Raw genomic sequence first — 14,813 nt, 5'->3', positions numbered from 1 at the left:
TTTCTTGGAACTTCCCGATGCTTCCTTTTCAGCCTGGGTGCCAGGCCCCTAAATGCATTCATCTTTCCCTGAATCTTACTCTTTGATCCTTCAGATAATTGATAAACAAAGTCATTTCTTTTCTTAACAAATACGTGTCTTCCTGACTAAATTAAAATTTTGGTAAAACCCAGTTTATTCTATTAACCCCACAGAACAAGCAATTGATTTCTTTTCCATTTTCAATCATGAAAAACTTGTCATCTTTCATTCTTGCTCTATGAGTTATTAGATTTCAGTTCTTGTTTCCACATGCTTCATATGCACAAGTCAAGTGTAACCTGAAAGATATTAAAGTGGATTTGCAGTGAAATGGCCCAGATCTGGGAAATTTGTCTTCTTGCCTCTTAACTCCTCTTTTGTTTAATGTGCTTATTGGTATTTTCCTAGGATTGTGCTGGTGCTGCGTGATGACACATCTCTGCTGACAGCCCTGAACTTTCAGACAGAGTTTCTGTGAATAACGTGAGAAGGAGTCTTTAATTAATGTTCTAAGACTGGGAATGCAAACAGCAGGAAGGTTGGGAGATGGATCTGGCTGTCGAAACAAAATGAAATAAAAATCCCAAAGTGCTCTGCCCCATCAAGCAGCCCCGCCTCATGCTGCTGGGTGCCGACCCTCTCTCCGGGCCTGGGCCATGACCTGGAGACCACGGAGGAATGCTTCATTTGGAAGGAATCAACAAAACAACTTTGCACAGAAATTCTATACCCGGGGCACCCTCGCGCTCACTCCTATCTCTGCCATTAGAGATGCTTTCAAATCCCCTATGATCTTAAATTCCCTAGGAAGGGCTCGAAAGCGTCCCCAGGTAATTATGGCCCAGTGAGAAACAATCCAACTGGGAAAAAGGACTCTGGAAGAATCCCTGAAGTCAGGCCGGGCCATTGTGTCTGTTTTTAGAGTTAGATGAGAAATTTGTGTTACACTTTAGGAAACCTCTTTGGTAAAATAGCTTGAATGTCACCACCCAAGGCTAGAATTCTCTTTCTTTAGGAAGAGATATATTTCAGAATCAGGATATGACTTTGAACACAGCCTGAGAAATCCAATATCGAGTAACAGAGAAATGTTAGCACCAGGGTTCAAGGACAGCTGAAGATTTAGTACTTTTCTTCTTTTAGTATCTTTTCTCTGGACTGCTTGCTGCCCTTCTCTCTGATAAACGTATGTTCTTTTCTACATATGAAAACTAGTCTAAAACTTTATCATTTTAAATAAATATTTTTGGAGCACTTAAACAATCTGCCAGGCATTATCCTAGGAGCAGGAAACCCAGAGGTTACTTTAAAACACAGAATCCCTACTTTTGTAGAAGATTCACCACTGTGACCTCTCAAAACCTAACTGCTCCATTGAAGGTACACACAGCAGCCCGTATATTTACACCAAAGGAAGATATGCTTGGCTCTGATCTTACTTTCTTACTTCTCTGCTCATCTCAGGCCTGCTGTCGTGCATCACCCTGACTGTAAATTCCTCAAGGGCAGGGACCACAGCCTCTTTTGATCTCTCTCCAAAAACGAAGCCATGCCCACCATGACTACTCAAAACCCATGATAGGCATCCCAGACATTCAGATATTATCTAATCATCCTAAATGACATTCTTGTCACACAGAGAGAATGCTATTTTGCTAGTTATTTATATTATTGGAACTTGAGTCAGTTGTGCTTGAATAGCTTGGCCAAGAAAACAAACCAAGGGGTCAGGCTGAGACAAGATTGTGAATCTTTGGTTTTCCATCCAAATATCTGACCGAAAGAAAAACAGGGGGGACAGGGGAGGGAGTTTCTCTCAAGCGTGAAAAACTGCCATGACTAAGTGTGATCTTAAAAGATCTCAAGCAAACTGAAATGCTGTTATTGGTAAGAATAACACCTACACATGATTAGCACTTTGTACCTTTCATTGAGTCATTTACTCAAAAACAAATATCACTACTACGTTTCCGTAGTGTAGTGGTTATCACGTTTGCCTCACAAATGTCACCAAGTGGCAGAACCACAAGAATAGGGCAACATCAGTATGGTGCTTGCCTCCAGGGATCCGGTTTGTTTTCTTATTCGATCTTCTCAGATGCTTTCAGGACGGTTTGGCAACCACTAGCATCCTTAGGCTAATGTGTCAAACTTCAGACTTTGGAGTTTAACTGCAAAACACATGGTAACCTAGTTAACTCTTCAAGCTTCATTATACTCATAATAGCGTTCAAAGTATCCTCCATCTTGGGGGGTGTGTGGCAGTCAGGATTCAACATAAAGGGATTTATCACAGGAACTGGCTTACACCATTGTGAGCACAGGTGAAGCAAGTGTGAAGTCCTCAGGGAAACGGTCAGGAAGGGAGCAGGCAGGCTAGAACCCTCTGGGCAAGAGCTGAAGCTGGCTGTCCAACTCAGGTGGCTGTCCAACTCAGGTGGCTGTCCAGAAGGAAGGTCCAGGGGAAAGGAGAGCATTGCAGACCCATTAGCTGTTGGGAATCTCTTGAGTTCCAGGAAGAAGAACTAACACCTCTGTCATTAAAGGCCTTGCAACTGATAAAGTCAGGCTTTCCCAAGGTAATCTCCCCTTTGATCAGCATGAAGTCAACTGATTAGGGACTTTAATTACATCTGCAAGACCCCTTCACACCTACATTGGTCTTTGAATGAATAACTGCGAGATGTGTGAGCTACAAAATGGCCCTGACTCCCTTGCTCTATAGCTCTCAAGAGACCTCAACTCCTAGCCCACCCTCACCAGAGCAAGGAAGAAAGAGAGACACAACATCAATCCTAGTCAGGGTGACTCAGCACAAAGACATCCCATGGGGTTATTGTATAGCTTAAAGAGATGATGCATATAAAATGTCTAGAAGACACACAGCAGGTTGAATTACCACTTAGCAGATGAGAAAACCAGGCTTAGAAAACAAGCAAATAAACAAAGTGACCACATAACAGTTGGTCTGTAGAGTTGAAAATGAAAAAGTTGGTTCTCCTCATTCAGAACCCTTTGTTCTTGCCCTGATCACTGCTTCACAGTTTGTGTTCCTTTTCCTGGCTGAGTCAGTACCCAGGAGCACAAGTTAAAAGAGAAAAGTGAGTAACAGCTGTAAGGTGGGTGGACTTGAGGTGAAATGGTCAGCCACTTTCAAGGCTCCCAGGCAAGTAAGATAAGACAGAGAGCTCCCCAGCCCTAGACTTCAGCATGGGATTGTTAGATGTATGAGGCCTTAGACACCCTTACACTGCAGGCTACCTGCTCCGCATTCTCCCTTAATAATTGAGCTCTTCTTTGTGGGCTTCTGGAAAGCTGACTCTAATATAAATCTACTTTCATTGTTCTCTCTCGATCATCTTTATAAGCAGACTTCACTTCGGAAATGCTTTGTCACTTCCTTTTGGTTGACTAATTTTAGGCTACAAATTCAAAATTTATGAAGAGACTTTCAATGATTCAAGACCAAATTTTGTTAGGGTAGGTTGGAGGGGCATTTGGGTGCTTAAAAATGAGCAACAAACACTCTTTCTCCACCCACTATCCTTATTGTGAAGTAAATAATAATAGACATAAAAGCACACAGAGCTCAAACAAAATGTCAAGACAAATTAATTCTCCTGCTGTAACTTTGGCAGGGAAACAGAAGCAGCCATTTACCTTGTCTAGGGTCAGCCTTCTCTCTAGACCTTGTCCCAGAGTCTGCTAGAACATCACTGAACCTGGTCAGGCAGCCACTTGAACTGATCTCATCCCATCTTCTCCTTCGACTGAACTTGAAAATATCCACATGCTAAGATATCCATCAAAATGCTACCACAAAGTTATAAATTATCCAGTGATGCATTGATAGAATCCTAGTTTTTAAAGCTGAGTTCAACCATCTTTAAGTCATCAAATATTTATTAAGCTCCTTTTATGTGTCTGAAACTCTTTTTGGTGCTGAGTTTAGAGCTGAGAACAGGGCAAAGAGGGTTTCTGCTCATGAGGCTTACATTCTAAAGAAGCTCCAGAGACATTAAACTAGTAAACAAATAAGAAACAATTCAAATTGTGGTGAGTACTGCTAGCTGCTAAGTAAAAGAACAGGGTGATCCAATCAAGAGTGATTATGACTCCAGGTTGTGACTTAAAAACAGAGGAAACTTGTTATCCAAATAAGCACTATTGTATATCCTTTGATAAAGAAGATCATTTGTCAGTAATATCCACAGTTCTACATATTTGATGCATTGTGTTCAGAAGTTGCATCCAAATATAACGCCATACATTTTTAAAAATACACATTCACCGAAAGAAATATGGTGTAAAAGAAATGTTAGCATTTAAAACAGTACTTCTCATACAAGAAGGAAATAGTATTTGAAAGACAGGTGTCTAATTCACAGTCCTTGATGGAAGACTAAATATCTAGAAATCAAGAACGAACCACATTTTAGCCAAAAGTAGAGATGCGCGGGTGAAGAAAATGTCCATGGATCCTGATAGATGGACTCCAGCAAGACAGTTAAAATTATCCAGATTATGAAAACTGTGATCTTTTTGCACAGGGATGAGGATGGTCTCTGATGGGCTAGTTAGAAAAGAGAGCACTTGCGTTGTTTCAGAGGCTGATGGGACAGTGACAGATTTATAGCAGATTAAGGAGCTCAGTTTTATTTCTTCCTCTAATCTACATATTTCTGACCTATTTTTGCAGTCCATGTCCTCAGAAATTTTCCTCTCAGTGGCTCAAGGATAGTAAGAGTCAAACCATTTTGTAAATGACAAGCTTGACTTTTATTTTTTTCAGCCCAGTGTATTAGCCCATTCACCAAAAATATACGTAATAGGCAGCCTTGCTAGGCTGTAGAGAAGACATACAGCAGTGTGGTTGCTAAAAAAAGTTAAGCTCAGCCAAAGTTCAAAAACATTAACTCAATTTTTTTGGCCACAATTGCTTACATATTTCTCATCTCTCTTTTCTTAAAATATACAAAGCCCCTTACATCACATAAAAAAAAAAATAAGAAAAATAGTCCCTATAGGATTTCCTCTAGACACGTAAATTCCTTTGGCTGCTTTAAGGTTCTGTTTGGGACTGTGGAATGAGTCAGCCCTGTGGTAAATGCTTTGCATTTCCTATCTCATTCAGTCTTCTCAACAACGTTATAAAAGAATTATCTTCATCATCCTCCTCCTCATCATCATCATCACCATCATCCCTAGTCTATAAATTAGAAAGTTCAAGTAACTCATCCAGGTTCAAAGAGCTAGTACAAGGCAGAGCAGTGATTTTAACTACAGCCTGTGACTCAAAAGTCCCAGGAAAACTCTGCCTAGATTTCATGAATACTTCATCGACCTCTCTAAAGCACTTACTTTCTACTTTATATTAGAAATCCTTATACAGTACACGTTTCCCCTGTTAGCTCTCTTGTGAGTAGAATATGTGCCTGATATTTCCTTGCAGATGGAGGTTTATGTAATGACAACTAGATAACTACCATAATCATCAGCATTATAATTATCATGAACACTGAGGTCTTATTCTGTACCTGGTATCATGCTAAGTGCTTTAATTCACTCTAAGATTTAATCCTGAAGTTAATCCCAAGTAATGTGAGTATCAATAGTATTACCATTTTTAAATGGGGAAACTGAGGCTTAAGGAGGTTTCTTTCCAAGATAACAGGACAAACACATGAATAAATTTATTAATATTACGCACATCAAACAGGGTTATTTAAAATATATTTATTGAGCACCTAAAATATGCCCCAGCTGCACTTCTAGATAGCAAGCAATAGAACAGAACTTAATTCCAGTGCTAGGGAGACAGAAATGGAGACTGTACACTGGTGATACTTGCCATGGCAGGAAAAAGAAGGGAAGGAGGCAAGGGAGCCTTTTGTTTTATGAGAATTTAATTTTATAGAGAGTGGTCAGGAGGGGGGACAATGGGAAGATAACCTTGAAGGAAGACCTGAAGGTTTTGGCTGTTCCTGACAGATAGAAGAAGAGATGCAAACTCCATGTGGTGGGGCAGGCTTGGTTTGTCTAAGGAGAGCAAAGAGGCCCTATGGCTTTGCCAGGACGGAGCCAGGGGAACCGCTATAAGCAAGGAAATCAGAGGTGAACCATGGGCTTTTCTCTGGTTGTGTAGGACTCTGAAAGACTTTGGCTTTTCCTGGGAGAAAGAGGGAAGCCATAGGAGGGTTTCGAGCAGATGACTGTCACAGTCAGTCTGTGTTTTATAGAAAGATCATTCTGACAGTATGTTCAAGGCAGACTATTGGAAGTAAATGTGGCAGAAGGGAGGCCAATTAGAAAGCTGTTGTAATAATCCCATCTCAGGGTGACGGTGGCATATACCAGGTACGAGGAGTAAAGTTTTTTAAAAAGTTAGACTGTGGATGTATTTCTAAGGTAGAGTAAATAGGATTTGCTGACAAATTAGACATAGGGTATGAAAAAGAGGGAGTGCTTAAGGATAACACTGGGTTTCTGGCCTGAGCAACTGGGTGGATGGGGCCAGGTGGAGAGGAAGGAAGGTCAAAAGTTTAGTTTAGTTTAGTTTAGAACCAAAGTTTGAGACCCATACTAGATATATGGAGGTGGTGAATGGGCAGTTAGCTCCATGAGTCATAAATTCCCAGACCGGACAGAAAAATCAGGGAGCCTCCACCATATGGATTATTTAAATCCATGAGACTGAGTGTGCTCACCAAAAGAATGAGTCTATACAGTGGGGGGAGACCCAAGGACTGAAAACTGAGCCACTCCCAAATTTAGAGATAAGAAAGATATGGAAGCCAACAAAGGAGACAGAGAAAGAGAGGCTGTCAAAGAGCAGGGAAACCCGGGGAGTGTGTGTTCCTGGAAACTGAGTGAAGGATGTGTTCCAAAGAGGAGGAAGTGATTACTGTGTCAGATGCTGCTGATAAAGCAAGTGAGCCGTGCCTTGAGGGCTGACACTGGATTTTGCCCTGGCGAAGTCACTGGAGACCGACAGTCCAGCTTTGGTGCCGTGAGCAGGGTCATGATATTTAATGGCCATTTGGGTGAAGTGTCCCCGCTCACTGGGACCTAGGATTTTCTCCCAATTATTAGTACCATGAAAATAGCTGACTTGGGGGAAAGATCTATCTTTCTATTTGCAGATTTTTTTGTTCTCTATTAAAGGAATTCATCTGGTTTCAATTATTAGGCCTTCTTTTATGAGATGTTTGTTTTTGTGTTTATGCGTGTCTGTACATGTGTGTGTCTTTTAATTTCCAAACGAGAGCTGCTTTGATCCTAGGGAAGAGAATACTCAGCATTCCATCCAGATGAGTATTGCTGCTAAGCCCTATATTTGCTTTTCTCCTCCCCTGCTAGCTAAAATTCTACGGAGGCCAATTAAACTGCCTACACCAGCATCAAACACAACATACACTATCTCGACATGTAGGTGATTATAAACCTCCAACTATATTTTAGCATAAGTACTGAGCTGGGCATGGGGTGTTTTCACTTTACATGAACTATCTTTTGAGTAGAAACACATTGTAACTTGCAATGCACTCAGGTTCTCAGGAGGATTGCCGTTAACAACAGGAAGACACCTGCACTAAACTTCCTCCTCGTCATTAGTGAGGTCAAATCATTCCCGTCCTATGTGCTTTTCAGTTTTTGCCCATTTTCTGAGGCCCACTGATTAAGTTTGATGCATGACTCACTCACTTAAGTCATTATTAAAAAGGTAAATAAAACATTTTAGCAATGTCAGAAAACTCAGAGGAAAGTAATTCCTGCTAGGGGGGGAAATGAGACCAGCAAGTTCTTAAGAGTATGAAAATATAGAAGTTTGTATACCTCACAGGAATACTTGTCTCAACCTACTCTGAACAAACATATTGGAAAATTATGTTTTCATTGAAAAATTGCCTCTATTGAAAATGCGGGAAAGGGCTAGTATGTTAAAGAAGGAAATCATATTATTCCCAAGGTACATCTGAATCTACGTTACTTTTCTCCTTTGTGATTTAGGGAAAAAAAACAAAAACAAGAACACATGTTACCTTAATAGATATGCAAAAATTGGCAGGAAGGCATTCTAAAGGCATTTAAGTTACTAGCCAGTAGACAATACCAAACTGGAGAGATGCCACTTATTGCCACGACCAGGTGACATATTTGGTAGTTGGTCATGGTAATGGTGGGCTGGTGGCCATGAGGAAAGCCCAATAGGCCTCTTTTGTCTACTTTCTACAGGTGAAAATGAGAAGATCTGATAAATTAGTGAGAGGGGTTGTGTTGATGGTGTGTTATTAGGTGCTAACGTCTGCTTGGAGGAGGGCTACACCAACCCCAGATCCTCTCTCCCCTTTCAGGCTACAGAGTGCCTTCAAATAGCAGTTTCTTGAAGACTAGCCATTCATTCATTCATTCATTGGCTCATTTACTTCCTCCATCATCCTCACTGAGCTCTGCTGTGTGCCAGGAGCTTGTATGGTCAGGCCACTCAGGATGGCTGTTCTCTTGCTCTGTCCATCCCCTGCCCAGCCAGGGCCTGCTTCACCTACCCCCTGCTCACATGACTGGCCTTCCTACATACTTGCCCCTGCCCCAGCTAGTGATAGCTTATCAAAGGGGCAGAGAGCAGCGTGCCCCTCTGCTGGTTTCCCTGGTGACTAATGAGCCCTCCTGAGGTCAATTCCCCTGTAATTGGCAATCTTCCCTTCTGGCCCCCGGGAGTGAAGACTGCCACCACGTCCTGCCCGCCATCCACCACGCATGGTGGGTGTCGATCCAGGACCTTGCTTCAGACGGGGAAGCTCCCCCATCCATTACACCACTGAGGTCTCTGCTGCTGACTCTGGGCTCTTTCTTCGTTCTTAAAGCTGAGCAAGCACAGGCCTTGTAGGCCTGCGGGGTGAAGCCCAACAAGCTCTGTTTGTTTGCCTCCAACAGAGGGATTTCCATGGAGACAATTTCAGAGCAGCTGCAATGGTAGGTTGATGCTGTGAGAGGCCAAAGGAAGGAGACGTTTTATCTCCTTCTCTTATTTCCTCGCACACACCATGTGGGCACCTGTAAGGACGCAAGAGCACAACCTGCACAAAAGCCCAGGTTTGCCAGTTCTTATCTCAAATGTCCCTTCTCCCCTGACCCCTCCAAGCCAAACTGCTCCCCCCATTATTTCTTCTTAGTTCTCTATTATGATCCTCTATAGCATTATCAGAGATTACACTCCGTACATAACATTTGTGTGTGAGTTGATTTAATCAATGTCCCCAACATCCGTGAAGATAGAGAGCTTTTTGGATTTGGTCACCACGACACACTCTGTGCAAAGCACAGCATTGAGTACACACGTTCAATTAATTGGACGTTCTTAAGAATTACTAATAAAACAAATACAACAGAATTCCTTTCTAGGCATTGCACTTTCTTTCCTAGAAAATTTTCAGTATTTTTATCCTTTATAACTCCAATAATATGTTTTCTATCTATTTGGCTTTTCTTGCATTGGCATGGATTTTTTTTTTTTTTTTTTTTTTCCTGGCACTCCACCCAAATTTCCAATGGCTTCCTGAATGTAGATGTCCGGAGTTGTTTCTTCTGTTCGCTGTATTCTATTACAGTCCCAAGTACAAAGTCATTTAAATGCTTGAGATAGAAGAATTGGGGGGAGGGGAGATGGGAGGTTACTTTTATTGAAACTACCCAGAACTGATACTTATAACTTCATGACATTGAACGTCAACACAGAGCAGAGGTCTAAACCCAATTCACTCAGTAGTTCCTACACATCTGCCAGTTTCTTCCTCCTCCCAACAGCTTCAGAGTCGTCCTGTCATCCTCAGCATCCGGCATCCTTTTGGTTATCCCAGGTTGCATTTCATCATTCTCCACTTTTACACACTTTCTCCGTACTTTCTCCTGAAATATGCAGCACCCTGTTGCCTCGTTTTCAAATTATTTTCATCAGCAAATCTCATCTCAAAATTCATGCGTACTAAAGCTAAAACTTCTTTTGACTGAAGAGAAAGTATGTGGAGTAAAGTCTGTATATTTGAGTTCTATTAGGGGAAATTGGATTTTCTAACAGTTGATGAGATCTATACGCCGTAGGTTAGCAACCTGTGGGCTCATTCAGTGCTCCTTCAAAAATGGTAGTTCTTTCTTATTGCTTCTTTGAACTATTGTACCCATTATCATACCACTAATCAAATATCTGCTAGGTGCCAGGCACTAAGGAGACACTTCAGAGTTGATACATCGACAGCAGCTGCCCTTCACTTTTCGGGATACCACACTGCCTTGGTTTTCCTCCTTCTCTCCATCTATTTAACTGACCACTAAACACTTAGTAGTTCGGGGATTGGTTGAGGTCCTCTTCTCTAGTTTTCTCTTGGCAAGGACGATTTTCCTCCAGAAAACATGACATAGCTTTAAAAATGTATATCTCCACCCCTTAAATCCAGACTCTTAAATCCAGCTTCCTACAATGTTATCTCCATCTGACTATCCAGTAGACATCTCAAAATCATCATGACCAAAACTGTTCTTCCCCTAGTATTTGCCAAATCCTCAGGGTGCCACCAATCACCCAGTTGCTCAAACCAAGGAACTCCAATCCACCTTTGATTCCTCCCTTTTCATATTTAATCACTATCAAGTTTTACTGTTTTTATTTCAAATTTTATCTTGCATCTGTCCACCTTCCCTATCTTACAGCCAACCACTTCATACACCAGACCAGCACCTCACCTGCACTATTGTAAAATCCACTTTACCAGGTCCTAGTTTCCATGGCTGACCATGACTATCCTCCATACAAGCAGCTAACCAGATCTTATTTTAAAAGAGAAACCATGTCACTGCCTTGTTCATGACCTTTCAGTTGCTCTCTGTTGTTTTTAAAATTAGATCAAAAAACAAAACAAAACAAACAAACAAAAATTAGATCAAAACACCTCACTGAGTATTATAAAGCAACATTACATCTGGCCCTGCCTCTGCCCTTTACCTCCCAGGCAGCTACTCCCTCCCTACCCTACTGGACTTTAGCCTGGCCACCCTCCCTTTCAACGGACTTGTCAAGGTCCGTTCTCCCCTCAGGAACTCAAGAGACAGAAGGTGAACGACTCTGCTTCATGGTAGCGAAAAGCCTCAACATTTAAAACACCCTTATACCTAGTGTTGATCTTGAAGCTGCGTTTCCTTGTTGTGTGTGTGATAAGAAATTGCTTCTACAGTTGTCTCTGACACTACTACTTCCTCAAAGTCAGAATCAGGGTCTTCTTGTTCCCTAAGACCCCGTGGCACCTCAAAAGTTTGCTAAATGAAAGAATAAGTGAATTAATGAGTGAATCAATTCAGGATGCAGAATCACCCATCCATCAGGACTTTCCCTACTGTTAAAAGAGAGATAAGCATCATTTTCTTACCCCAACTGTCTCTCACTTAGTTGAGATAGTACTGAAATAAGAATCCCTAGACCCGGACTCTACCCATCTATCTAGTAAATGTGTGATCTTAAATAAAAAATTGCCTCTCTTGAAGCTTTGAATCCTTAATCGTGAAATGAAGGATTTGGAGTAAATTGGTGGCTTTCCAACTTTCTAAATGAAACAAAGATTTTAAAACAAAATCATATAATGGGCCATAATATGTGAATCATTTAAAAATGAATGATGCTGCCTTGGTTGACTGGGCTGGTGTTCTTGGAGCGCTGCCAATCAGTAAACTCCTCTGTCCCCGCTCTGGGGACCCCAGAGGCACCTCCATAGACGCCTAGGGCTCTGCAAAGCCCAGTTCAAAAACCACTGGACTCAAAACGTCTCTGAGGCCCTGGGTAGATCTAACATTTCATGATTCCAACTCTGAAATAAACAACAGATGTTACCAAGTAAAGCCGAATGAAATGTATTCATGCACTCCTTTAAAAATTAAATGGAAGACTTTTCTCCCCTTTAAAAATCAAGCAAAATTCATTGCTTGGAATTCTGACAGAGTATACAAAGAGCCTTTTAAATGCTCAAGAACATTCATAAATGACTTTGTCACTAAGTGTTATATGATTTTGCAAAATTGAGCTTATGTAGGTTTTTGCTGACTTGAAGTGTTATTGATTAGAAAATACCTTCTACTCTCCGGGTCATGCGAGCCTCAGAAGGTTTCAGATCCAGGAACTCGAGTAGGCTCACCTATGTACTGGAAAGGTCAACACGCCATGGAAACCCATTAAAACATACGCGGACATTCACTCAGCTTGGAGGTTGAGAGTGGCAGATCCAATCTCACCCAGAGCCACATTGCAGCCTCCAGGAGGCTGATGTAATTCTCCCGAGACTCTGTGGTTTAAATGGAATTGATTATTTAAAAATATTAGATATGGCACCGCTTGCTTTTTCACATTGCATTAAGCGTTCCCACATAGAAGCAGAAACGATGTAGACAAACACACAGAACAGTGCAACTCCCTCCCTCATGTATATGTACGCACACACCTGCACATGGGCACACGCATACAAAGAGCAGGCAACAACATTAATAGTTTACATATGTACTCAGATTTACATTTGTAAAACACTATAATATATAGCAGTTCATTCAATCCCCCAAGAACCCTGTAAGCTAGGTATTTAAGAGCTTCTATGTATGGAAAAAAAAAAGTGCATTAAGTGGTTTTCAGGCACTTATCTTGTTTAATTGTTCCCATATTTCAGCTGAAGAGATGGAGGCTCTGAGAATTCAAGTGGCTTATTCAGCATCATGACACCAAAAGGGCAGATTAGTGAATAAAAACCAGGACTGTTGACTGTCAAGGGTGGCATCATCCCTCTATCCTACAGGTTCAACTAAATCTCAAAAACAGAATGTGGGCTGTTTTTTTGTCTAAAAATTTGCTCTATCGGAGCAGCTTTCGGTAAACACAGTTGTTCTAGATGGCTTTTCTAATGTTTTTTGTTTTTGTTTTTGTTTTTTAATTTTATTTATTTATTTATTTTTGGCTGCGTTGCGTCTTGTCTTTGTTGCTGCGCACGGACTTTCTCTAGCTGCTGCGAGCGGGGGCTACTCTTCTTTGCAGTGCGCGGGCTTCTCATTGCGGTGGCTTCTCTTGTTGCAGAGCATGGGCTCTAGGCATGCAGGCTTCAGTAGTTGCAGCACATGGGCTCAGTAGTTGCGGCTCGTGGGCTCTAGAGCGCAGGCTCAGTAGTTGTGGCGCATGGGCTTAGTTGCTCCACGGCATGTGGGATCTTCCCGGACCAGGGCTCAAACCCGTGTCCCCTGCATTGGCAGGCAGATTCTTAACCACTGTGCCACCAGGGAAGCCCGGCTTTTCTAATGTTAAAGCTAGTTTTCCATAGGTCCATTCATGTCCACTGTCTAGGCTCTCCCTTGTGTCGGATGGCACCATTTATGCCAAGCTGGGTGAAGTCAGAGCTGCAAACTGGGTCACCTAAGGTTCAGCTTATTGACTTTGACCTCGTTCATCCCATTGCTCATCAATAGAAAGATGATTCTGGTAAGAGGAGTAACACTGGAACAATGATTTGTATCTTCCTCCAAACATCCCTCCTCCCCAGTGGAATGGTAACCTCAATCTCTTACTTTCCATTTCCTCCATTGCAGTCAATGTTATATTTTCTCTTCCATGTGATAAGATATATGATCTTCCCTGTCTCCTTAATTTACAGCTGGCAGGATTAGCTGACTGTTCTTGTAGGAACAAGAGCAATGTGGTGATTACCTTTAGTGGTTTAGGAAACTTATACCGCTGGGTCTCATGAATAGGACATCAGCCAAGAAATTTCATTCACGTAGAGCTTAAGCCCGTTGTACAAAATCTCAAGAGCCTGCCACAGCCTGGAAGTCGTGAAAACGATCCTGGATTAAGCTGTTTTGCGAGGAAGGAACGAGAATTGCCCAAGATAAACTACCAGTCCTATAACTAAATGGTACAGAGCTCCTAGGGAAGAAGAAAAATAAACGATTTCCTTGATTACACATCTCTCCCTCTTCTAGAAAACCTGTTCTCCAACTCGGAGACCATGTTATTGGAAGAGCACCACCTGCTACTGGTTCAGCTCTAATGAAGAAAGAGTTCAATACAGTAGTGATGGATTCTCTCCGTGGCCCCATTCATCCTGGGCAAGCTACTCTGACCACTTCCTGCAGCAACGTGCCTCTCTTCTGCTGCTGTTGTTCTATGTGGAAGGTGATTTTTTTTCTAGGAAATAGGACAAGAGAGGGAATCCAAAGATGGGGTGCCATAGTCCTGCTGTTGGCCCCGCACCTACCGTGCAGCTCGTGACATACCTGACAATTACCCTGAGACTCAGTTTATCCATAAGTGGAGTTAACTCAAGTCACCCGGAAGTTCTTAGTACAAAGTTTAACATGCAGTGACTGTAAACATCTGTACAGCCCCAGAAGAACATGACGCTAGAACTGTAGCTCTTCTCAAGGAAAATGCCTTCTTGTGTTTAATTACTTTTGCTGAAAGAGGAGAATTGACACAGTATTGACTTCTAAAGTAAATTCAAATCCTGCACCCATCACCCAGGAAGGAGCTCATAGCTATGTGGGTATCAACTGGGCTACTCTTTCTATATTTAATACCTTATACACATGCGAATTAATGATGCTCATGTGCTTCTGTCCCCTTGGTAGTAACTCAAATGCCTTATTTCTCAACCTAACTCATTGATGTAGCCACCCGATTTCTGGCCATCAATTCAATAGAGATCAGCAAAATATCTCCAGTAGAAAAAGTGCAAAGTCAGAGAGAGAGAGGAGAAGAGGAAGCCAATGGGAGC

The sequence above is a fragment of the Balaenoptera ricei genome, chromosome 18 (assembly GCF_028023285.1).
Source record: "Balaenoptera ricei isolate mBalRic1 chromosome 18, mBalRic1.hap2, whole genome shotgun sequence".
NCBI lineage: Eukaryota > Metazoa > Chordata > Mammalia > Artiodactyla > Balaenopteridae > Balaenoptera > Balaenoptera ricei.
This window is presented reverse-complemented; position numbering follows the sequence as displayed.